Raw genomic sequence first — 25,827 nt, 5'->3', positions numbered from 1 at the left:
AATATTTTGTGTATTTGTAGCTTATTGATGTTTACAAGTAGCTAAACTCTTTGCTCCAAGATTATTTTGAACCCTTGTATGGATTAACAATAAGTTTCTTCTTTCTTTTTGTGATTAATGATATATGATATTTATTTTACTCTTTTCTTAATATTTCTAAGTGTTTGGCCATCATTTAGATGTTAGATTCACTTGTGTGATACTTGAGAGACCTTGCTTGGGTGTAGAATTTGGATAAAATAGTGCAAGAACTTAAAATTTGCAAGATCAATGCATGGTTTTGCTAGTAAGATAGAGATATACTTGCTAGCCTTGCAAAACCACATTAGAGTTGATACTTAAAATTGGGTTTTATTGATTGTAACAAGAAGTTGAGCAGTTAATTTAACTAAACACTTGTTTATGACTTGAGAGAGCTTGTTTAAATATTTTTAGAATCCTACGCTAGCACTTATCTTCATTAAAAGGATTTATGAGAGGAGGTAATTTTAGTGTTATGAGATGCAAGGGGGATAAATAATCTTAGGTCTCAATTTATATTTGAATTTTGTGAATCATTCTCTATTCTTTATTTTCTAGTGTCAATTTAATTTCAAAAGTCAATTTCACTTAATTATGTTTTGCTCAACTTAATTAAATTTACTTAGTCTTTTGCTTGATCACCATTAACAAATCTCCATGGAAACAATACTTTATTCACATTATATTACTTGTCACAAACCGTACACTTGTGGAGAATGCAACAAGTTTTTGGCATCGTTGTTGGAGATTTGATTTTGAAAATATTTTTGTCAACCTTTGGCTAGTGATAGTAAATTTCACTTGAGCTTTGTAGATATTAATTGTAGATATTTTATTTTACTTTTATTTAGTATTTTTATTTTTGCTTTAGTTTGATGCTTCCTTGGTTGTTTTCTTCTTAGGATACCTATTTGGCATATGCAAGCCATAGACCTAGATTGATTGGTAGTGATTCATATTTTCTGCAATTGTTTGAATCCATCCTTTAAGGCCAAGGTTGATTCTATCATTAATGAGGGATATCATAGTGCACTTGTTAATGAAGTTTTCTAACTATTGGATCAATTGTCTACAAACGATACTCAAAATGCTAATGAAGGAATACAATAATGATGACTAGTTCTAAAGAGGATTCTTTTTCTTGAATTATAGCCATCTTATCTACAATGAACAAGCATTTTGATGTGTTAGAGTCTCAAATGCAAAGGAAAAATTCTCAGAATGTGTATTCTATTCATGTCATTCCAATTGTATGTAATCAATGCAATGATATACACATCTCCAATCAGTGTACAATCTATATGAATACTAAATTTGTCAACTACATGAGCAAGTTTCAAAATTCTTATAATAACCCTTACTCTCAAACAGACAACTTAGGATGGAGGAATCATCCTAACTTTTCATAGAGTAAAGGGAATTCTTTAAATCAAACTTTATCTTCTAATGTCAAGCCAAGTCATCCTTTAAGGAAGAGGAGTCTCGAGTGGAGAAGATATCATCTCAAATTTTGAGTAATCAAGAGTCTACAAAAGCTAAAACTAAGGCAACTCTTTCTCTTCATGAAATTGCAATTAAGAATCTTGAAGTGCAAATGGGGTAATTGGCTTCATAAATGAATGCCATGTCAAGAAGTAATCTTCTTAGTGACACCATTCCAAATCCTAAAAGGGATAGTAAGGAGGAGTGTAAGGCAATCGCTTTGAGAAGTAGAAAGAAATTACCTAAAGTTCTTATGCTTAATGGTGTGAGTAATGGTGCTACTAATATTGCTGTTAATGATAAAGCAATTGATGAAGATATTGTGGTTGAGGAATGTGACAATGCAAAGAAGAATCAAGAAGAGAAAAATAATGATCATAAAGCCAAAAAGGTCACTAATGAGAAAAAAAGCCACAAAAGGCCAGGCCAAAATATGTGCCTCTGCCACCTTTCCCTCAAAGGCTTAGAAAGCAACAAGTAGATGGCCAATTCAAAAAGTTTCTTGATATGTTCAAACAAATGCATATTAACATTCCTTTTGTGGAAGTTTTGGAGCAAATGCCAAATATGCTAAGTTCATGAAAGATGTACTCTCTAACAAAAGAAGATTTAATGAATTTGAGATGGTTGCTTTAACCAAGAGTTGCATAGATATCATCAAGCAACTACCTTAAAAGATGAAGGATCCTGGTAGCTTCTCAATTCCATGCCATATTGGAAATAAATTTCTGGGAAAGGCATTATGGGATATTGGTGCTAGCATTAAATTTATGTCTCTTTCTATTTTTAATAAGTTGGAATTAGGTGAGGCTAGACCGACACGTTGCAATTAGCGAATAGAAGCCTAGTTTATCCATGTGGTGTTATTAAAGATTTCCTTTATGAAGGTGGATAAATTCATTTTCCCTATTGACTTTATTATCCTTGCTTATAAGGTGGATTGTAATATTCCTATTATCTTAGGAAGACCATTATTGACAGCCACTAGAACTTTAATTGATGTAAAAAAGGGTAAGCTTACCATGCAAGTTAATGATGAGCAAGTCACTTTAACATGCACAAGTTAATGAAGTCTCCTAATAACCTTGAACAATACTTCTTTGTTGATATGATTAATCAAGTTGCACAAAAAGAATTCAATGATTCAATGCCTAATGATCTCTTAGAAGCCTTATTACTAGGAGCTCAATTAGTGACTCAAGAAGAAAGAGAAGAGTATATGGCTATCATGAATGCATCACCAATTTATTCTAATAACTATGTCCAATTTGAATCTTTACATGTGTCTTCTCTTGATAGACTATCTTTAAAGTCTTTTATTGAGGAGCCATTATCTTTTGAGTTGAAGGTATTACCTTCTCATTTTCAATATGTCTATTTGGGAGCTAATAACATTTTGCTAGTCATTATTGTTGCAGACTTGAACGTATAACAAGAAGAACAACATGTGGAAGTCTTTAAAGCTCACAAAAAGGCTATTAAGTGGACTATTGCTAATATAAAAGGTATTAGCCCTTCATTTTGCATGCATAAGATTTTTCTTAAAGGAAATCAAGAAGATTGAATCCTATTATAAAGAAAGTTGTGAAGAAGGAGATCTTAAAATGAATTGATGCAAGTATTGTCTATCCTATCTCTGATAGCTCTTAGGTAAGCCTTGTCCAATGCGTCCCCAAAAAGGGAGGTATGACTATAGTAGCTAACACCCATAATGAGCTAATTCCTATCTACACTATTATTGGCTGGAGAGTGTGTATGGACTATCAGAAGCTAAATGCAGCCATTAGGAAAGATCATTTTCCTCTCCCATTCATTGACCAAATGCTTGATAAATTAGCTTGAAGGGAATTCTTTTACTTTTTAGATGGATATTCTAGCTACAATCAAATTGACATTACCCTAAAGGATCGAGAAAAAAAGACCTTCATTTATCCTCATGGAACTTTCACTTTCAAGCACATGCCTTTTGGGTTATGAAATGAGTAGCAACTTTCAAGAGGTGTATGATGGCAATTTTTTCTAACATGATCCAACATACTATAGAAGTTTCTATGGATGATTTCGTGATTTTTGCAAACTCTTATGATAAATGATTAACCAATTTATCTAATGTGTTGAAAAGATATGAAGAAACTAGCTTGGCTTTGAGTTGAGAAAAATGTCATTTCATGGTTAAGGAGAGCATAGTCCTTATCGTAAAGTCTCCAAAAATGGCTTAGAAGTTGATAAAGGAAAAAACTTTGAGATTGAACAACTTTCTTTACCTACTAATGTTAGGGGTGTGAGGAGTTTTCTAAGCCATTAAGGATTCTATTATTGCTTTATCAAGAATTTCTCTAAGATAGCCAAGCCTCTCTGTAATCTTATTGAAAAAGATGTTGAGTTTAAATTTAAAAATTCTTACTTGAAAGCATTGAAAGAATTAAAGAAAGGACTTACGTATGCACTTATCATGATAACTCTTGATTGGAGTTAGTTGTTTATTGGAATGTGTGATGCTAGTGATTATGCTATTAGTGCTATACACTATCAAAAGAAAGATAAAGTATTTTACCCAATTTACTATACTAGCAGAACACTTGATGATGCTCAAGAAAATAACACCACAACTGAGAAAGAGCTACTTACAGTAATTTTTGCTTTTTGCGAGTTCAAGTCATATCTTGTGGGTGCTAAGGTGATAGTTTACATCATTCATCTTTAAAGTACTTTTTTAGCAAGAAGAAGTCTAAGGCAAGGTTGATTTGATGGGTACTACTACTACAAGAATTTGACTTGGAAATTGTTGATCTTAAGGGCACTAAAAATCAAGTAGTAGACTATCTTTTTAGGTTGAGTAATGATGCTGAAATTGAATCTAATGTAACTATTGATAAATATTTTCCTAATGAGTAACTCTTCAAGGTTGACAACATTTAAACGCCGTAGTATGTATATATTGTCAACTATCTAGTTTGTGGTATCTTACCCTTTGATTTGAAGCCTCACCAAAAGAAAAATTTTCTACATGATGTTAAGTTATACATGTGGGAAGAGCCTTATTTGTTTCACTAATGTGTTGATCAAATGATTAGAAAGTATGTTCCTAATGGTAAGCAACAAGAAATTCTAAGGTGTTGTCATTCTTTTGACTATAGAGGCCACTTTGAGGGTGACAAAATAGCATCCAAAATCTTACAATGTGGTTTTTATTGGCCCTCTTTATTCAAAGATGCATATGACTTTGTATTGAAGTATGATAGTTGCCAACGGATAGGTAGTATCTTTAGAAGGAATGAACCGCCACTTAGCAACATGCTTGAAGTTTAATTGTTTGACGTGTGGGGCATAAACTTCATAGGACCATTCTAAAAGTCTTTGAACAATCAATATATCATTTTTGCTATAGATTATGTCTCAAAATAGGTGACAATAATGACATTTTCTACTAATGATGCTAAAATGGTGCTTAAGTTCTTAAAGAAGCATATTTTCACTTGCTTTGGAGTACCAAGAATCATTATGAGTGATAGTGGTACTCATTTTTACAACAACTAATTTCAATATCTCTTGAAGAAATATGGGGTCAAGTGCAAGGTTACACTCACATACCATCCTCCAAATAATGGGCAAGTTGAAATTTTTAATAGAGAAATCAAGAAGATACTTGAGAAGATAGTAGGAGTGACAAGAAAAGATTAGTCCACCAAACTTGATGATGCATTATAGGCATATTGAATGGCTTACAAGACTCCCATTAGCATGTCTCCATACCAGTTAGTATTTAGATAAGCTTGTCATCTACCTGTAAAGTTAGAACATGGTGCCTGCCTATTGGGCAATTCAAAAGCTTAATTTTGATTATAAGGTTGCAAGTGAAAAGATACTTCTCTAACTAAATGAACTTGAAGAATTTTAGTTTAATGCCTATGAGATTACTAGACTATGCAAGGAGAAGATAAAGAGATAGCATGATAAGAAAATTTTGTCCAACACATTCGAGTCAGGTTAAAAAGTGCTCTTATATAACTCTAGATTGAGGTCATTTCCTAGCAAACTCAAGTCTAGATGGTCAAGACCGTTCACTATGGTCCAAGCATTCAATCATGTTATTGTTGAGTTAGAGAGCCTTAAACGACAACGGTTTAAAGTCAATGAGTAAAGATTAAAGTATTATTGATGTAGTGAAGTAAACTCTGAAGTAGTTACCTTGCCTTTATCTGATGCCTCTTGAAGAAGAGAAGAGTCAGGTTGAATGACTATAAAACAAGCACTATTTAGGAGGTAACCCAAGCTTTAAACCTTGTCTTTTGATTTTTCCTTTATAGTTTAGTTATTTTGGTGAAATTATGTGTGATCATGTATGTTTTATAGGATTGATTGAGGATATGAGGAAGTATGAGCCTTCGAAGAAGTAAGGAATGTAGCAAAAGATTAAAGGATTCGAAGAGAAGGGAAAATTCTTAGGAAGTCAAGATATTTAAGTTTCTTTTATAATTATGAACTTGTATATTGGCAATTATTTTGAGCTTTCTAAAGTGAATGCAATTTTTATTATGGTTTGACTAATAAAAAATAGGTTCATTTTTTAGATTTAGGCATTTTAATTGAAGAAATTTATTTATGGTTGATGGGCGTTGGTTAGAGATTAGTTTTAGAGTGAATATTGTGTTTAGAAGAGGTTTTAAGGGGTGAACAAATTATATTTTTAAAGGAAAAATTTTTGTAAAATTTTTTATCAAAGGTTTTGACAAAAGTTGTGACCTTCACTCATGACTTTAGGTGTCTAGAGAGGATGAAAGTCATAATTTTAATTTTAAGCTTAAGTTGAAAGTCATGACTTTGGGTTTATTTTAAAAAAATAATATATTAAGTGCTTTATTTTGTTGCTAGGAATAAAAAAAAATTATAACTCATTTTGCCCCAAATCTAATCAAACTCTCAAGCCTTCTCTTATTTCCCTATACTTACCTTCACCATCACCTCCATTCTCTCTGGCATAGCCATCCCCTTTATTCTGTTTTACTAGTTGTCGACCTTTTTTAATATTCTGAACTTTTAATTCAAAAAAACTAATTACTAATAAGGAGTAAATTAGTAACTAATAAATTTATTGTGGTTTTTGGATAGTGAATTGATGTTTGTGTTATTAGGTTGATGCGTAAATAGGATCGGGTAAGTTTTGTACTACCTTGTACTTCATTTTTACCTTAATTTCTCTTGGTCTCAATTATAGAGAAATTAAATCTGGGAGTTTTAAATCATTCAATTTTGAGTTGAAGGTTGAAAAAGGGCTTTCAGGTGCCAAACTAAAGTTTTGGCATTGGTCTGGGGTTTAATGGTTAAGACTTAGAGATACAGGCTTAAATTGACCCAAATTAAGAAGTTTAGATGGCAAAGATGCTAGTTGAGATTATAAGGAGTGTTTTAGTTAGTTTAATGACCCAAGTGCGTGAGATTGTAGTGGATGGGTGGGAGCAACCTAAAAAGTGTAAATGAAATGGGTGTGAGTACTAAGTGATGTGACTTAGCTAAGTTTTATATTTTTCATTAAGTATAGAAGCTAACTAAGGGTACTTGTTATGTAGATTGAGTAATCTTATGGAAATCTACAAATCGTAAGGTACTACAGTGCAAACGGTAACCCTTAGAAAAAGGGAATAAGATAACTGGATAAACTTTTCTATCAATTAGCTTGTAAAATTATTTACAAGTTATTTTTATAATTGATTCATCTTATGATTTCTAAACAGATATAGTAGCCTTGTTGTAAAATGTGATAGATGTAATGCATGTGGTAGATAGTGCATAAGTGATTGTATGTGAAGGTGATGTATGTGAAAGATATGTGTTAGTAATGTTCGTGTGCATGAGAAAGTGATACATTGGTTTAAGGTAGAGGCTCATGACCCTGCTTTGTGTAACCTTTTCCAATATCCACTTAATATTAGGAAGGGTTAACTAAATCACCACTCACACTTAAACAAACATAACCAAATACTTGTTTTGAAAAGCTTAAGCCTAAGACTCATTTTGTAAACTTCATCAAAATCATAATACATTCAAACATTGCATAGTGGAACCATATTATATGCATTTATAAGAACTATTACATGCCTCCACAGCAAAGAAACAAGGTTTAATTTTAGGCCATATGTTATGGCGACATGTAGTACAGAGCCACATGCCTAGACTTTTTGTGTCATATGCTGCAGCATAAGACGCCATGCGCCGTGGCTCACATGTTTGAATTTTTTGCTATCATTCGATAAAAAATGATGAACTTTCAGTGTACGCCGTTTTCACATACGACATCCAATTAGAATGATTCAAGTACTCAAGCTTATCTTATAAGCTAGCTAATAAGACTAGTTTAAACATGATTTAACGATTTGATTAAAATTTGAACATTTGGGTGTAAAAAGTCACTTTTTCTAAAAATTTTGCGTGCCCAAGTACTCAAATCAATCCGTTTATCTTATTAGACCATACTAGGCCTTGAATTAAGTCTAAGAGGACCTAACACACTTGTTTGACCACATTATACCACATATATACACATATACCAAAATTTGACCCCTTCAACGATCGATTTTCACATTTCATAAATTTTCACAATGTAACAGGCTTTTTCACCACAAGTTCACTTCATTCTTACTACTATCATATTTACAACATAATCACAACTCAATCTTAACATCAAATTACTCATTTTATTATAATTCCATCCATAGGTTAAGATTCACCAAAATCTCATAACATTCATACAATTTTTACTTTCAACAACTCACGATCATTCAAAATACGCATGCAAGTTGTAACACTAGCCTTGAGTGTTATCCAAAAATCACATAATTCAAACAAACTAAGTGTGGTTAAGGAGTTGATCCTCTAACCAACTTAAGAAATAAATCATTTAAAACCTTAAAAATAATTATAGGTTCTACCTATAGCGCACGGAAGCAAGTTAGACGAAAATGGAATAAAAAGATGCTGTCATGACAGTAATTTATTGCTGTCATGACAGCCCTCCTGGGCCAACTTCCAGGAGGCGGTGTTCCGTCATTTGACCTCCGATTGAAGTGATTTTAAAGCTCACACGTCACATTCAAAGGGTACTATAAGTGTACCAAATTTCAAAAAGATCCAACGGTCGAATTAAAAATTAGACATGTTAAAAGATTGACTATTTTTGCTGTCATGACAGCTAAAAAGCTGTCATGACAGCACTTCCGGACCAACTTCCGGAGTGCACCATTTCATCATCTGACCTCCGATCGGAGTGCGTCGTTTCTCCGTCCGATATCCGATCGACGTGATTCCAAAGCCCACACGAAGCTTATAAAAGGTTTTACTTGTGACCCAAATTTTAGAGAAATCCAACGGTCGGATTAAGATTTGGACACCCGGATGCAAAAGTGCAGCTTTTTGGTAAAAACCATTTTCAAAATTGTCCAAATCCCATCCTAATGGTCACAAACCTGTGGAAACACTTTGGACACGTCAAATAAGATTAAAAACACTTGATAGAACATTCAAATGATGGAAAACCCCCATACATCAAAATTTGACCACCCGGGTGCCATTTCCTAAAATGGACCCTAAACCCCCAAAATGTACAAATCATACAAGAGTGGTCACAAATCAATCCAAATATCATGTATTTATATAAATACATATGCTAAACATTTTCACTTGGCTCAGAGCTCCTTGTGGGGCCCACGCACCCACTCTCTCTATCCAAGCTGTATGTTTTCCCATAGCACACCATTTGCAATGCAACCACTTTGCATTTGCTTATAAAATCACATATATATCAAAATAAAGATCTGCTTGTAATAGAAACTTGGTCTACTAAGTAAATCCATCAAAACACACACCATAACCAAGTTTCCTAGCCACAAGTCTGCAAACAGACAAAAATTCATACACAAGCACACAATCCACACATATTCACACACACACACACAATCATATCCTACTGGCACCCTAATCTTAAATACATTACAATATATTTGCTCAAAAGAAAGGGGTTGCAGTTCTTTACAAATCACAAGCAAACCCCTAGCTTTGCTCTTTTCCCCGTCCACCACTGGATCCTTCGCCTGGACCTAGAATATTGAAAAGAAAGGGGTGAGACAACCACAGTCTCAGTAACAGTGAAATCTATATTGATTATTACAAAGTAAGCCATAATCAAATAAATGAATAATAAATTCAACATAGTATATAATTTAGCCATTTAAAATGCATGAATGCATGACCTAGGCCGGTATGGCCTTTCATGACCAACAGAATGCCCCCTAGCACTCTTTAACTCGCAGGTAAACCTTATACCTACTTGTACCTCCACAGGCACAAAACATAATCTAAGGCATGATCTAATCCACCGAACCGCCTATGGCCCTTCGACGTGAATCCTGAGCAGTCAAAGCTAACTCCCTCCCAGAGCCAGCCCGACTTACTCTCCATGTGAGGGCTACCTTGGCCTAGGCACTCAACCTCACACTTCATATGTCGGATTCCCTCCCCCACTGAGAGGTGTGAACACTCAATACACTAACCACTTTAGTGCACTGAGCCCACAATACGTAAGACAACACTGAGTACTGACAGTGTGCCATAGAATATCAAAAATCCACACCTTCTCATTGGTGAACTCCCACCGAGATCATGCCTTTTACTCTTGTCTACCTTTCCTGAGTATTGACCATTCAACACTCTAAAGTAGTATAATATTTATAAATCTCATTTCCATAAAAACATTGTTATTAAACAATTAGAAAACATATTTGCACTATAATCAAAGTAGTACCCCATAACCCCTTATAAAGCACATTTAATCTTTTAAAACATGTAATGCATGATAACTAGTAATATTTATTCAAAAATAGCTAAAACAAAGTAATAAGAAATATAAATTCCCCTGTTACCTCAACCCTTTGGTACTAAAAGGGTTCCCCTTGTACAAAATAGGGCTCGGCTTGTTCCTTACTTCTCAATAAGTTCCACCAACAATTTTCTACAACATATAAATGATCCACATCACTTATCATGACAAATAGTATTAATGAAGACTATAACTTATACCACACAACTTAGGTCAATGAGTCATAATCCACCCTAATGGTCCATATATTAAACCAACCATTCACATAGTATCACTTAACCACCAAAACCATTTATTAGCCATTACTAGGCTAATTTTCAATTTATATAATTTTTTATCAATTAAAAACCTTCACTTAGTGTCACCAACTTTCACCATTAGCCCTTATAATGAAAACCAAACCTTAATTTAAATCTTATTGGGTTCAAATAGCAAAATTATAACTAAATCAATAAGCTTAAACCATTGAAGAGCAAAAACCCAATTTCTCAGGATTTATTTTGTGTCCAAAACACCTCTTTTCATCTAATTATCCACTCAAAATATTAGATCACTATATAGAAACTCAAAACATGCTCCCTAGGATCCAAAGAAACAAAAGCTTACAAGAATAAAGCCTTTGGAATCAAAATCCAAAAATCTCCTCTTCTAAAAATTGAAGAAAATCAAGAGAAAGAGAAGAGGATTGAAGTAGGGAGTTTACCTATCGTGTAGCCGAGCTCGCAACGGTCACAAAGACTCCTAGATCCGAGCCTAACTCCCTCTCTTTCTCCTTTCTTCTTCCTCTCTCTCTCTCTCTCTCACGTGTTTCCTTTCTTTCCTTGTTTTCTTTTCTGCGTTCTGGTCTGGTTTTTCATCTTATAAAAGCTGATTTAAAAGTTTGGGGAAAATTACAAGAAATGGCCCAACATTTTTTATTATTGCACAAAAGCCCGGGTCAACTTTGGTAATTTTTCCCATAGTTAAAAATCAAATAAAACTAAACTTTTGCTTAGTAAAATTCAAACTCTGGACCTCTATCAAATTATTCTAAATTTTAATTTAATTATAGATATTTTATTTTATTTTTATTTATTTTTTTAAATAAATTTGAGTCTTAAAATTTTTAGGATGTTACACAAGTCCTATGGCAACTTATATATATACACAATATTTACAACTAGTTAGTTCATTACATAGACTCAGAGATCTCGTAGTCACGACACCACTATGCCAATCCAGACTCTTTTCCTTTGCCCTAATCACTACTCTATCTTGTAAAAATATAACCACGAGGGTGAGATAAAAATTTAAGTAATAGAATAACTTACTACTACTAACTATCATATGCAACTATACAAAAGTAAAGCATATCATATCTTTTAACATAACATATATTATATATTTCATTTTAAATCTTATCAGTATATCATATTTCAACATTTTCACTATTTTTCACCATTTTTCTATCATAAGCATGATCTTTACTGTCTGAACCTCCAAATCACCCTCAAAACAAAGGCTTTCTTTAGACTAATATGCACTCTCATTGGCCTTAAGCTCACTTTAGTGGTAGAATCACCTAGCCAAATGTGTTCTATCTCACTTCTAAACCATGGTTTTCCCCATTTCACACAATGGGGTGTCGTTATCTCTAACACCATATCACAGATACTAAGGAGTCCAAATCTCCAACACCACACCTCAATAGGCACTAAGGAGGTAAAATTTTCCAACATCACACCCCGTCAAACACTGAGAAGAATATGCCATATGGTCTTATTACTATACTCCACACGGGTGAACTCCCACCCTTATGATCAAGCTTTCCAAACCATTCATAGATTTCCATTTATATATGTATCCATAACACATAGTGCATATATATATATATATAATAGAAAATCATATATTTTCACTTATCTATTGATCAAAAGTCATTTTCATGTAACATTCACACAATGCTATAAACATGCTTAACTTAAAATAATTTCATGCAATAAATAGTATACTCATACACAGTTACACTAACTAGTCAAAGAGGAAGTTTTTTAGTTATCTCAACCCTTCTATCACTAGAAAGGTTACCCGTGAATTTCAACTACTACTATAGCTCATCACAAGCTTCCTTTCTCAACTCACATGTGTAATATGCCAATCTAAACACTATTGGCACAATTTTATCAATTAGTTCAATTTGACCAAAAATGCATAATTATTACTTATGCCTATATTTAGCTGTTTATTCTTTTTTACTTATTCATTTTAGGTCCACTACTACTCAATTACTACTTTACATTACCTCAACTAGTCTCATTTTACTCAAACATGATTTTAACCCCATTCTCTCCTGATTTAGGGCCAAATTGAGCCTATGGGGTTAAAAGCTCTATCATTTAGTTCTCAACCAGTCACAAAACTCTAACTTAACTCTCAATAACCTTTTTATTACTATTGTGTAAGAATCAAACCCTTAAAATTTCACTAATTCAATTTCTCTATAACTTATATTTAGAAAAATTTAGGTAGATTGGAAGGTAAGGGTTATATGTAGATTACTTGATAAGTTACTAAGCAAAAGTACCTTTCAATAATTTGAAATCTTTGGCCCTAGCAAACTCTTGCCTCTTTTCTTCTCCTTCATATGTGTTCCTAATTTTTCTTTTTGAAATTCGCCCTAATTTCATGACTTAAGGGGTCATTTTTTGGTCCATGTGTCGTGGTGCAGACAACATCTATTGCGGCACATGGCATAGTAAGAAGAATTCTCACCACGTATACTTGCTTTGACTTGAAATGCTATCCTTCCACCCATACTTGCTCATTTAACATCTAAAGAACAAAAATCATCAACTAATCATTCAAATATCTAATCCTTCACTACCACTTTACTCCTGATTACAGGTAATAACAGGATTAAAAAATTTAGGATGTTATACTTTGTATAAGGCTAAGAAGTCCTAGTAATCCAGAGCGTTAATTGGGATACACTAGTGGGACTCAGGACTGTATGAGCACTCATATGTGTTAGAGGAAGGAGTTCACTTTATGACATGGTGTTGAATCTAGTCCTGGCATATGTGATGCTTATGCCTCATGTACTATAGCAAATATGTATAGAGGGCAACTCCCTGTCACTTTATGAGTGATTAGTAAGGGGAGGATTCGACACCCCATTGAATATTTAGTGAAAATCCATAGTTTAAATATAATAAATAGAGAGGTCCTATACATAGTCTATGGGTTTAGTCAGGAGTTATGAAGGCTTGATGGATACTAGTGAAACATGCGCATTTATTTTTATCAATGCATTGCATATCACTTATATTTGTATTATTGTAAAAATGCTAATACTTTATCCTTTATGTTTAATTTTACTTGTTAATTGATGTTTGAGTTTATTCAAGTTACTTGGACATATGCCTCACTCTATTACCTCATGTTATAGGTGCTGAGAGTACTAAGAGGTCGAGAAAGGAGATGTGTGAAGAGTAGTTGCGTTACACAATTATAATGCTACTCTTTATCAATGAATATATATTTGAATATTAAGTGTTAAGTTGCCAACTAGAATGCATACCTGTATATATAGTGTTTTGTCACTTGCTTTTACCATCTTTTGTGCATCTTCGCCAATTAAGTAAAGATGTGTGAATATGTGGCTGGGCTTAGATTTTATTACAAGAAAGTATGTAAATGTTTACTTTTGTAAAATCTTGTTTTATAACATGTGAAGAGTGATTTCTTCTAGCTTGAGGGTGCCTAGAGTGTAGGTACCTATGTAAAGCTAGTAATGGTTATGAATGAGCAAGATTTATGAATGCTAGATGTTCAACTTGTTCCCTTAGTGTGATTATGTTTTTATATGGTGGTGTATATATGCATGTGAACCCCAACTATATGACGAGGCTTAGCCCTATATGTGCTAGTTAGATAAATGTAAGCGGAGCAAGTAGAAATGTGTTTGTATGGTTATATGTGTTTTCTTCATGTAAGGCTACATATATGAGAAGTGGCATTGAGAAGTCAACTTGTGTATATAGTGTGTGATATGTGATTATATGTGCCATTCAAGTGTGTTTTGTCTCTTTGGACTTAGTTGAAGGCCCAAAGTAGTCTAATAAGATAAGATGTTAAATTTGATGACTTAGGGTGCTTGATTTTTAAAGAAAGGTAACTTTTGGCACTCGATTATTCAAATGAGATCATGACATTGAATGTCTAAACTTATCTCATTAGTTAGCTTATCTTATAAGCTTCGTATAGGAACTTGAATCACACCGATCAAACACCGTATGTTAAAATGAAGTGTAGCAAAATTTTATGTGAAATTGCTATTATGATAGCAAAATTTGAAACATGTGACACATGACACAAAGTTAAGACCCTATAGCTTTGTACCACATACCGCTACATATGGTGCCTTTTTAAGAAAAATAATTGTGTTGATTTTTAGTTATAAGTAGGGATCTTGCATCTTTAAAATCAATTAATTTTAAGTGTTGTATTGTGTTACGGTGTATGTAAATAAAGTCTGTGTATGTAACATAAGACTTTATAGTTTGATATAAGTTACTTGGGTTTTACCTTGGTTTGTATATTGCATTTACATTAGTTGATAACTTTTATACGTTCATTTATCTTTTCCTCCCTCTAATCACATGTTTACATTTCTTTTATGGTTTCTTTCCTTAAGTAGGGAGAAAGACATGTAGTTCTACAGTGACTATGAGTAGGCGTGGTTAGAATTCATGATGTGCTCACGGTTAAGAGGCATAGATTCTGGAGGTGCCACCATAGCAACCTTAAGGGAATAACTTGGTGTTAGGATGATTGTAAGAAGTGATGCTAGACATGTAGTAGAAGCTTGTTGGTTATGATGCCTTGAACCATAATAGGGATCACGAGGAGCCGAAGCTAAAGTAAGAGGTGAGGCTTAAGGCTAGAGTAGGCTCGAAAGTGAGAGCGGGGTTAAAGCAGCATCTTGAGGTAAGTGAGTAGGCCAATGACCTCCCATGCATTAAAGAGTAGGCTTATGACCGAAAGGAAAGATTAAGAGATTCCCATTGATCAAGTTTAAAGAATATTTTTATGGTTTAGTCTACTAACTTTTAATGAGAGTATGAAGGAAAGTGATACAGAGAACTAGATCAAGAGAATGGAGATGATATTTAAGTTACCTTGTGTTCCTCTGAGCAAAAAGTGGTATTGCTAGGATGCAATATAGAAGATGCCAAGCACTGGTAGAATTTAGTAAAGCCATTGGATGGTAGTTAGCTTAACTGGGAGTAGTTTAAACAAAAATTCTTTGACTATCATTTTCTAGTAGCTTTCAGAGATGAGAAAGAAGCCAAGTTCTATGCCTTCCAGCAGGGTGATTTGGATGAAGAAGCATTTATAAAAAAATTTTATTCAACTCTTTAAATTTATACCTTACTTATATGATTGAGATGATAGTAAGTGAAAGGCATAGAGATTGCTGGAAAAGATGAGCCTAGAATACAAGAGGCAAATAGCTTTGCTAGGTGATGCTATATAAGAGGAAATGTGCAACCAGCTCCATATAGCCATGAGGTGGGGTCGAGAGTTAGAACCATAGAATAAGAGGGACAACTATAGGCCATTTTCTGCTCCCTTGGGTCCTTCAGGTTGAGTATCTTATAGTGTTAGTGCTAGTAGTTCTAGAATAGTATGTAGGAGGATTTTCAAGAGAGGATCATAGCCTTGAGGTGTAATTAGATAGAGTAGGAGATCTAGTAGGGACAAGAGTTTTAAGGCTTCACAATAGTCAGATAGTTGCTACATCGACTTCTTGTGTGAGCACTATATGCTTATTTTTCTGTAACATTTGTAAGAAGAGCCATACAGGAAAGTGTTGGGCATGTTATACTTATGGTGATCTGAGTCATTTTATGAGATGTTGCTTGAGGAATAGAGGTGGAGTTTTGGAGTAATAACTAACTATGGTGGGTCGAGTGTATACATCCTAGGTAGAGGCTCAATCAACACTGAATTTGATCACAAGTAAAACTTCTATTCAGGGCAAGAAGTTGAGGTATTGTTTAATTATGATGCCACTCAATCATTTGTGTTACATGAATATGTTAGGAAATTGTTTTTTCTTGTTCATGAACTCCCTTATATGGTAAAGGTGTCTACATCATCTTAATTTACTAGACAAGACTAGTAATATTTGCATAGGAGTGGAGTTGTGTTTTAAGGGCAAGACTTTTATGGTGAATCTGATGTTAGTTCCTCTGTAAGGGTTAAATATGATTATTAGGATGGATTAGTTGATGGTTAATAATGCTACCCTGGATTATGCTAGGAAGATGATATTGTTACTAGTTCATGTCTTTTCTTTTAGTGGTACAAGCAAAAAGTCTAGTTTTAAAGGGTTTCCATACTTATATGGTTTTCTTTTTGGTATAAGGCAATAGTGATAAAAGTGTTAGTGAAATTTGTAATGCCCTTTCTGACATTACAATTCTAACATGCAATCACACTTTAATTTATAATTTGAAAGCATAAAAGATTAAAATCATAAAAGTTTGGGATCCTAACATAAATCATTTGAAAACCATTTCAAATATGCTAAAAATAAGTATTAATACATAGAGAAATCATTAAAATCAACCACAAAAATCCATGAAAGAAAAACAAAAGTAGCATGGCACTATAAGGCAGAACAAGCCCATACAACACGACTTGTGCCATATACGTTGTACCATATGGTATAGAGGTGTGGGTTCTAACTTTGTATCATGCACCACAATAAGTCTACATGCACCATTCACTCGAATTCCTTTTGCTTAATCAATATGCTATTTATGATAATCTACACAAAATTAGCACCCGGAGTAGATTGTCACATTGACTAAAAGTATTAATTGCAATACTTAAACATCTAAATATAATGCTACCAACTAGCCTTCCTAAATCTATTCCATCCTTTTGAACCCATTTGTCACCAATTGTAGTCTTAATACATTTCTTTCTAAATTTTATCCATTTTCTCTTACTAAATTCAACTACTTTAAGCTTACAACTTCCAAGCTTTACTGTTAACTTCTAAACCAGTCGTAAAGTCTTAGTTTAACTTTAAAGAGTCTTTGTCTTAATAAAGGGAAAGAAAATAATCCTTTAAAACTTTTAGATTCAATTTTACAAAGTCTTATCTGGGATACATGACAATGTTTCTTATATCACAGCTGAAAAAGTACCAACTAAATCTATCACATGTTATTAAGCTAGAGGAAGTAGAGCTCCAAGAGAATCTTACCTATTGAGTTAAACCGGATTGGATAGTAGATGTCAAGGAAAAGCACTTGCATAGTAAAGCTATCTAGTTAGTAAACATGTTTAGGCAAGGAATGGCTCCTAGTGACGTGACGTGGGAGGCAGAGGAGAGCATGAGGAAACAATATCCCTATTTGTTCCCATGAGATAAGCTTGTAGTTGTATTTGAACTTTGGGGACAAAATTCCTTTAAAGAAGGGGAGAATTATAACATCTTGAATTTCAATATAAGGAAATTAATTGCTAATTAGGGGTAAATTAGTAATTAGTGGATTGCTTATGTTTATGGATGATGGACTGATGTTATGTGTTGGTTGGTTGGTGTGGTTATAGGATCAGATGATAGAATGGCAATTCAAGACGCAACGCGCGAGCAGTAATAAGAATTATCTCACTACGACATGCCACGGCATATGTTGCATGCGCCACAGTGCATGACATAAATTTTGAATAAATTAGGTCATGCTAGCTTGTGAAATTAGAAAAAGAAAGGGAAAGAAACACGCGTGAGAAGTAGAGAAGAAGACCTTGGTGTTAAGGCATCAAATAACCAGAGTTTGAAAGTTTGCTTTAGCTAATGACTTATCGGGTAAGTTTCCTACTACTCTGTGCTACATTTTTTCCTTATTTCTTTAAATTTAAACAGTAGAAAGATTGAATCAAGAAGTTTTAAGGAATTAAAATCTAAGAAAAGGATTTAAAAAGGGCTCACGGGTGTGAAACTAAGGTTTTGTGATTGCTATGAAGTTTAATGGTTGAACCTTAATGATATAAGCTTAAATTACCCTAACTTATTTGGTTAAAATGGAGAAAATTGGTAAATAAATGAATTAATGGTAAATAAATGAATTAAGAAGGTATTTTGGTCAATTGACTAGCCTAAGGGAAAATGATTGTAAACAAAGGATTATATGAACTCAAAGGGTGTTAATTGAGTTGTTTTATGCATTAAGGGATTTGGTTTAGCCAAAGTAGTGTATATATTGAGTGTTGAAACTGATTTAGGGATATTGCATCGTGTAAATTGAGCATTTGAGAAGTTGCTTACAAAAATTTACACCTTAAGGAGTTCAATATGAACAATAACCCTTGGTAATAAAGGTAAAAGGTAATTGAGTAACATTTTTACTTGTTAGTTCATGAAATTATCTACACGTATTTTATATAACCACATGTATTGTGTTTATGAACTGATAGAGTAGTAGTATTGCAAAAGAGTTATGTATGCGGAGTGTGTGAGTGATGCTTGAAATGTATGAGAAGAGACATGTGTATAGACATTTACATTTGCAACTGTGAGCATACCCTAGACGAGAGTAAGGGGTTGTGACCCTACTCTATGTAAGGCTAAGAAGTTCTAAAGGTCTTGAGCATAGAGATTGGTCTGTAAGGATGGTCTTAAGAGAATGATCTATGAATGTATCCTAGACTAGGGTAAGGAGTTATGGTCCTACTCTGGATGAGGCTAGAAAGTCCTGGTAGTCCAAGCATTGAGTATGCTCCTCTAGTAGGGACTTAAGAGACCACCAATATTGATGATACCTAACTTGAAACAGTAGTTTGATTGACCCTATTTTGTGCAAGGCTAGAAGTCTCGGTTCTTGCATTGAGCTTGCTCTACTAGTGAGAACTGAGAGTACATGAGCATAATAGATGGATGAGTATGAATTTGTGTATATGCATATTTATGTTGTTTTATTGAAATCCATGCTACTTTATCTCTTATTTATAATTTTATTAACTAACTGGTATTTAGGGTTTATCTAAGTTACTAGGATGAATGTCTCACTCCGTTACCTTTATGTATAGGTGAGGAAAGGGTAGCCTCACTTGGTAGTGGTATGACTACCGTTTTATATAATAAATGCATAATAGTGTTGTTAAAGTTAAGTTGCCAACTAGGATGCATAAATATATGTGAATGTGTATATATAAACTTGTTGAGAACTTGCTTGTGCATATGATATTGCATCTTGCCTAATGTATCACAGTGGTAAATATGTGGGAAGGCTTAAATGCTAACTAAACAAGTTTATGTTATGTTTTATAACTTGTTCCCACTTGTATTGAATGTAAATTTGTTGTGAAAATATGTATATATGTATGGCTCTTGACCAAATGGTGAGACTTGGCTCCATTTATATAAGCCAAGTATATTTATGATTTTTCACTATATGGTGAGGCTTAGCCCTATATGTAAAAGTAAAAGGTGTACAAGTGGAACAAGTATGTATATGTTCATAGGGATGTGTGCATTGCCTCATATAAGTCTACAAGTGCATAATGTGAGATTGAGAGGTCAAAATGAGTATTTGAAGTGATATATATATTATAATATGTTAATCAGGTGTGTGTGGTCCTTTGGACTTAGTTCACAATCCAGAGTAGTCTAATGGGATAAGGAATGAGAATTAAACACTTAAAGTACTAGCTTAAAAAGAAAAATGATTTTTAAACCTGTGTGTCTAATTTTATATGAGACCATTAAATTGTGTCCAAGCTTTTCTCATTAGATAAAATATGTTAAAAGCTTAGTGTGGGTGCTTGAATTACTCCAATCAAACATTAGGTGTGGAATTGGCTCACGGCGAAAGTTTGCTTATGTAAACTGTCATATGACAGTAAAATTTTTGTCATGTGTACCATGATGCACTACACGTCACATCGTGATGCATGGCATAGAGAGGGGGCCGTTGCTTCCATATGCCGCAGCATAAGGTAGTAAACACCGCGAAGCATGGCATGTTTTTTAGAAAATAATCATTGTTCTATGAGTCATGTGGCATTTGTGCTTTCAATAGCCCTTTTTATTTGAACTTATTTTATATGAAGTCAGGATCCTACATTTTCAAAACAAATTAAGGGTCATAACTCTAATGTTGTACTATTATTGTGTTGTAAATTGTGTGTTTGGGATGGTAAAGTTTGAATGAGTTAAGGGACTTCACATGTAACCCTATACAAGTAAACGTGACACATAAGATCAAAGTTCAAAGTATATGGACAATAATTGCATTTCCAATTAAAATTAATTTTCAAATATGTGGCATAATGTAACTAAATAATAAAAAACTAGTAATGACATCATAATAAGGTAATGGGGCATGACATTCATCCTAAAAATGTAAGCCCACTCATGCACAAAAATGATCTAGCTCAAGTGCAAGAAAACAAGTCAATTTAAAACTTTGACTTTCCAAAATAGTTAACTTGTGAAATTAATTATTCTCAATCTAAAATGAATTTGAGAAATCTAATTAGACCATTGTCCTTCTGGACTAAAATGAATCTTGACTAAGTTTCTTAAAAGTTTAATTTTATGATCAAAATACCCCCAATGTATATAATCCTACACTTAGATATTTTTTTACAATTAATGTAATAAGTGTGTAACTTAGGAAAATATAACATGATTTTTAGTCAATAATAACAAGTAAAAGTGTGTAATAAATGTGACTTATCGCCGGGAAAGGAGACGCGTAAAGAGTAGTTGTATTATTGCATTGTAATGCTACTCTTTATTAATGAATATTAAGTATTAAGTTGCCAACTAGGATGCATACCTGTATATGTAATGTTTTATGACTTGCTTGTACCATCTTTTGTGCATCTTCGCCAATTGAGTAAAGATGTGTAAATATGTGGTTGGGCTTAAATGTTATTACAAGTACTTGTGTAAATATATGCTTTGTGAAATCTTGCTTATTAACATGTAAAGAGTAATTTTTTCTACCTTGGGTTGCCTAGAGTATAGATACCTGTGTAAAGCTAGTAATGGTTATTAATGAGAAATATTTATGAATGCTAGATGTTCAACTTGTTCCACTAGTGTGCATGTATTTTTATATGGTGATATATGTATGCATGTAAACCCTAACTATATGGCAAGACTTAACCCCATATGTACAAGTTAGATGAATGTAAGTGGAGTAAGTAGAAAGGTGTAAGTGTGGCTGTATTTGTTTTTCTCATGTAAGTCCACATATGTGAGAAGTGACATTGAGAGGTCAACTTGTATATTGTGTGATATGTGATTATATGTGCCAATAAGGCAAGATGTTGAATTTGATCACCTTTAAAGAAAGGTAACTTTTTGCACTCAGATTTGAAATTTGAGATTGGATTATTAGATCATATCTAAACTTATCTCACTAGTTAGCTTATCTTACAAGCTTTGTGTGGATACTTGAATGACTCCAATCGGACACTGTATGTGAAAATAGTGTGTAAGGGAAGTTCATGTCAAATTGTTGTTATGACAGCAAAATCTGATATGTGTGTTATAGGGCATAGTGGTGTGCTGCAACATAGCACAAAGCTGAGACCTATGGCTCTATACCACAAATTATGACACGTGGTGCCTTTTCGAGAAAAATAATTATGTTGATTTTCAATTTTAAGTCGGGATCCCACATCTTCAAAATCAATTAAATGTTTGTGTTGTGTTCTGTTACATTACATGTAAGTAAAGCCCATAGATGTAACATGTGACTGTACACCTTTGTTTCTTCAACCTATGCTCCAATTGCCTTTGACGCCTACATTTGCCTTTACTATCATGTTCCATGATGTTTACTTTTTGCTTCGAATTGCTATGCCATGCCTTTCTTAATGGCTTGACCTCCTTTATTCATGCCATTTTCTATAGCCCTTGTCTTACCTTCACTTCTCTGCCTCAACTCGAGTATGCATTGCTCATGGTACCTCTATTAGTCTTAAATCAATGAGCTATGATTCTCTTCTGACATTTTCTCATGGCTTCATAGATTCAAAAACTCTTGCCAGTAAATATGATTTGTTGAAATGAATGCATGATCTAATAATTGAATGTTGCTTAGATTGTATTTTTATAAAAAGTTGCGGTTAATATTTTTGCATATTTGATTTTGTAAATACCCTAAGAAAGGGTGAATTGGGCTAATTGAAAATTTAAATGAAATGTGGTAATAATAAGTAAGATGAAGGAACAAAATCACCAATCACGAGAGTAGAAGGAATAGAGCTTAACACAAATGATTTATCCTAATTCAACTCTAATTACTTGAATCTACGTCCAGTCCCCAAAAACCTCCTGAGATTTCTAACCATATTATCAAGATTAATTCGGGCTCTTGGTTCCCACAGTACATAAACAGACTTTTCAATAAGTCTAAAACTCTCCCCCTTACAAAGGTAATAATGAATCCCCTTAAGCTCCTCGAGCTTAAGTTCCTCTGTTTTGAAGATGTAACATAGGGAAAAATAGAGTAAGTTCAAGAATGAACTACTAATGCTTTTAAACTCTCTTTTAAAGTAGTTATATAATCAATAAAGCTCTCTATCAATAAATGATACACAGAAGATAGGTAAATTTTGATAATCAATAAAGCTCTTTACTAATGCAGAATGTTATTACAGTTTTCATTTTTCCTCTTGCTTTCGTGTTTCGTAAATGTGCCTTATTTATAGTTGAGAATCATAAATAATCTGTTAGACTCATGAATTTTTCTATTGGAGGTTTCTTGTGATCTGCTTCCTTTTAGCTTTGAGTTTCCTTGGATATTCGAGCTTCTCTGAGATTCTCCAGTAGACTAGCCAATGTAATAGTACTTTATGGCAGAGACTTCCTCTTTTGTACAATAACGGCTAAAAACATTTAATGCTTCTGACAAAATTGGTTGAAGCTTATACATTTTGATATAACGGAAGGAAAGCTCGATGATCAAAACAAATATTAGCAGCTAAAAGAACTTCAAGAAGATAATTGTGTTTAGATATCATTTGGTAAGGATATAGAGTGAACACAATTGATTATAGATGAAAAGAAAGATTAAAAGATGAGTTTTAATGACTTTTAGAAGAGATACAAAAAATAGAGCATACAAATTCATAGTAGCACCAATGTTACTATGATCTATAACTGGCGTCACAATCATAAACAAATATAGAAAGTGATACATATGTAAAAGATGAAGATTCTTGATATTTTTGAAAGAATTAGAATAAAAGATTATTTAGCACCAGTGTTAAAAGAAAATAATGCGAAGTAATATATTAATCAAATCTCTTCAAAGGATAGAAGAAAGGACAGAATCAAAACATCACAGGTATTGCACAAGCTTGAGCAAAACTTATTACAAGTGATAACCTCACAATACAAGTGATGACATAACTCAATCAAGGATAAAAGAAGAATAAGGCTGATATTGAAAAGATAGTACAAGTGCAAGGAAAAAGATTTAAACAAGAGAGATTTAAATGCACAAGATTTAAAATGGTAACACTAATATTAAAATGAGTAGGACCAGTGTTATATGAGCCAAGAATTGATAGAACAGTGAAGACAACAGAGGTAACATTGATGTTAAGGCATCAATTACCAGAGTTATTAACACTAAGAAATATTTTTGAACAAGACAACTTTAAGTACAAAGGATTATAGTTAAATCAAATGCTTAACTAACAAGATAGCATACCTTCTGTTCATATAAGCTCTCACTTAGTCATTTTTAATGTTGAGCTAATTATTTTAATTAAGAAAGCCTAAAATGTACAAAACTTCCTTTTATTTTGTAATCATCAAAACTAAGGTTCAACATTTCTCCCCCTTTTTGATGAAGACAAAACTCAAATGCAAAGAGTTAGTTTTTGGATAGACTTTGGTCTTTACTTCTTAAAAGAAATAATCACAAATTAAAAATGGAAGAAATGCACATTATATATATATATATATATATTCAAAAGAATGTACAAATTATTAGAGAGAGCTTAAACATATAGATAAATAAACATTTAAACAACCACTCAGTTCACTTCTTAAAGATAGTACTAAAGAAATCCATTAACTCATGGAATTTCTTAGTAGTGGGAGATGAAGGTTTGGGTGTTTTAGAGGGTTAAAAAGATTGAGATTCAAAGGGTTTGGATGAGGATTGAGGCTTATATGTCTTTAAAGACTTTGTTCTAAATCTGTTGAGTCTAGGAAAGGCACTTCTAGGTCTTCTCATAATTGGTTGACCCTTATACTTGCCACTTCCTAAATCTTCAACCATACGCTTATCTAATCCACTGTCTTGTACCTTGCTATCTGCCTTGTAAACTAACTTTGCATCACACTTCTCCCCTTTTTGTCATCAACAGAAGGCTTGGACAGATCAACAAGAATAAATAGGTTGGAAAAAGGCATATAGGATGAAGAAGTACCACTATTAGTCTAAACTAGTCTATTCTTGAACCTTGGTGGAGGCTTAAACACTACACTAGATTCCAATATGGCAGTGAGTGGTGTGGGAGACAATACAAAATCAAGATTTCTCCTGATTAAGTCTTGAAAGTCTTCAATATAGTTGACCTTAGAGAATAATGGAGTAAAAGGTGAAGATAATTGTGCAGACTCCAAGTCTTCCTTGTCATCAGATATCTCAATATACTCTCTGCCAATCTTGGCCATAACTAGTGCAAGCTTTTGCTATTTAAAGCATATGATTCAGCCCTTTCTAAACTATCTTCAAACATAGCTTACTTCATAATTAGTAGAGAAAATTGGTCTAACCCTCAGATTTCTAATCTTGAAGGGTATTTGTAAGTTACTATCAATGTTTGCCTCAGTCTCCTTCTTTAAAGTAAAGTTGCTAGATGTGTGTATTCACACAAAATCCTTATGTAAAGAGACACCAGCATTCTCTTAGAAAGAGACACTAATAGGAGTACCTTTCCTAAAGGGAGAATAGTGCTCGACTAAGTCTCTTGGTCTAGCTGGTATACCTCCTAAACTCAAAAATTGAGCTCTCAGCAAGCCAATTTCTTCCTTGAATTCTTCTCTAATTTCTTCAGAGGCTTTCTTTAGTTTTTGATTGAAGTCTTCAGCTTATCTTTCAAGATACAAGGTGAAAAGCTCAGCTTGAATCTTGAATCTCCTATCTAACTACTTAACAGCATCTAAATCAAGATATACTCCTTGTGATAGTGGAGGGATAGATGAATCATTCTGAGCTAGTTAAGAATCTTGTCTGCCTTAAGTACTATGAGCTACTATTGAATGAGATTTAGTCTGGACACCACCTCCTCCTTCTTTAATAATCTCTATCTTTTTCAAAGACACAGAATTGATCTCCTCATGTCCTAATACTTTATTGCCTTCTGGGTACATAATCTTATGATCTTTCAGCATTTTGGAAATTACATTTTCATATATGAGA

General features: G+C 33.4%; 1 long non-coding RNA gene across 1 annotated transcript; it reads right to left on the bottom strand.

The window, feature by feature from the left end:
- Positions 1-9,381: 9,381 nt before the first annotated feature.
- On the bottom strand, positions 9,382-11,166 carry LOC129312623 (uncharacterized). Its single transcript, XR_008593637.1, has 3 exons — positions 11,076-11,166; positions 10,416-10,504; positions 9,382-9,593 (listed from the first exon to the last, which is right to left on the bottom strand). It is a non-coding gene; the product is annotated as an uncharacterized LOC129312623 (long non-coding RNA).
- Between the last annotated feature and the right edge of the window lie 14,661 nt (positions 11,167-25,827).

The sequence above is a fragment of the Prosopis cineraria genome, unplaced genomic scaffold (genome assembly GCF_029017545.1).
Source record: "Prosopis cineraria cultivar Desert tree isolate PC_DT_omini unplaced genomic scaffold, ASM2901754v1 PC6, whole genome shotgun sequence".
NCBI lineage: Eukaryota > Viridiplantae > Streptophyta > Magnoliopsida > Fabales > Fabaceae > Prosopis > Prosopis cineraria.
Note: the sequence above shows the minus strand (reverse complement) of the source record. Positions and strands in the feature narration are given on the sequence as shown.